This window comes from Morone saxatilis, unplaced genomic scaffold (assembly GCF_004916995.1).
Source record: "Morone saxatilis isolate NCDOM2014 unplaced genomic scaffold, NCSU_SB_2.0 Contig22, whole genome shotgun sequence".
Classification (NCBI taxonomy): Eukaryota; Metazoa; Chordata; class Actinopteri; family Moronidae; genus Morone; species Morone saxatilis.
The window spans coordinates 20,208,000-20,209,499 of record NW_023339785.1 but is presented as its reverse complement, the minus strand read 5'-3'; the positions used below and the strand labels follow the sequence as shown (position 1 = coordinate 20,209,499).

Here is a 1,500-nt window from a genome sequence, read left to right as displayed (position 1 = left end):
AATATAGCTGCTTAACTGTGATATGTATTTTGGTTTATGAACGCGTTAACGTGCCTATTTCCTTAACAGCGAGGGGAAACTGCATGACAAGACGACGGGTTTCTATGGGTGTAGACTGAAAAAGTGGCGCCAAATCGGACGAGAGTTATCTCATAAACTTATCACTGCGAGCAGAGACCGAGAGATCTTGGCTGAAACGAAATTGCGAAACCGAGCAGAGTGGATTCCCGCAACTCGGCTATGCCACAAACTACCGGCTCGGTTCCCTCCAACGACGCCGACGCGGCTGCGCTCTCCGTCGGCTCCTGTCAAAATTGACGCCGGTGCGCTGCTACTGCTAACGCCACTAGCTGAGCAACCGAGGGGTTTTTTTTTTTTTTTTTTGGCGTCTTTTTTCCCTCCCCGAGCGTCAGCTAGTTGAAATTTGATCAAGTAAGCATGCACTGGTCTGTGTGAAGAAGCTGCGATTTATCGAGCAAGGGGTGGCGGCCGGGTTGTGCAGTGTTTTATCGTTAGATATCGAGGAAACACGCCAGCTATCGTACTTGGATCATAATAACAAAACAACGCAATGCTAAGATCGGCTAATACACAATAACGCCAGTCAGTAGCGTCTCAAAAGGGGCAATAACTACCTTCCGTATACACACCAGTTGTAGCACGTGTTTGTCTCAAGATAAAGCAAATAATTTAATAGAAATATTACATTTAACCAGCTGATAATAACTCCCACTAGTTAGCTACGCTAACAGCTACCGCTAACGTTACCTTAAAAAAACATCACGTCCTTGCGTCCTCCATCTTGCCTCGGGAGTTCCAGCACCGTATTGCATAAGCAACAAACACTTTGTTTACAAATATATAAAGTGCAACTAAGTCACTTGAAACAATAAAACGATTCCTTCGGCTCAGGATTAAATATTTTCGCGTCAGTGTGCCACAAAATCCGGTTCGTCGGCGTGCTAACAATCGAAGTAGCCATGTACAGCCGAGCTAGCGGAGCGACTCGGTTCAGGCAGACCTCCGCGCTCTGGGCTCATCCACAGCTAGCCTGGCTAGCGAGACGGCTAGCAAAATACAAATCAACTAACTTCCAGATAGCTCTCCGCCATTTTACAGCTAACTTACCTTGTTGTGAAATGTAGTCCCGGCCGAATCGTAACTTTTGCTCTTCTTCCACAGCCCCCGTCTGAATTCCGCTACAATTCTGTAGAAAAAGAGTTTAAAAGTCGCGGTCAGAGGCGGTTTCGGACGTTCTCTCACCCCGCTTGCTCCGTAGTTCGGTTTGTTGTTTCGACGACCTGGGAGGAGGAAATCCTGGTGCAGAGCTACCACCTAGCGGCCACAATGCCGCTGGTTAGATACCCTGTTGATTAGCTGACATCTAGTGGTCCCCGACAGGTACTGCACAAGAGATGAGTCCTTTATTTATCCCCCTGAGGAGAAATTCATTTTGACACAGCAGCACAAAAAAAACCAGAAAACAAAGAATATCACAGT

The 1,500-nt window shown here is 46.9% G+C and overlaps 1 protein-coding gene across 1 annotated transcript in view; it reads right to left on the bottom strand.

The window, feature by feature from the left end:
* The window catches only part of stag2b (stromal antigen 2b), a 21,972-nt gene extending 20,645 nt beyond the window's left edge, over positions 1-1,327 (bottom strand). Inside the window, exon 1 of the mRNA XM_035669103.1 lies at positions 1,129-1,327. The gene's annotated coding sequence lies outside the window, so the exon portion shown is untranslated. The remainder of the gene's footprint in view (positions 1-1,128) is intronic.
* Between the last annotated feature and the right edge of the window lie 173 nt (positions 1,328-1,500).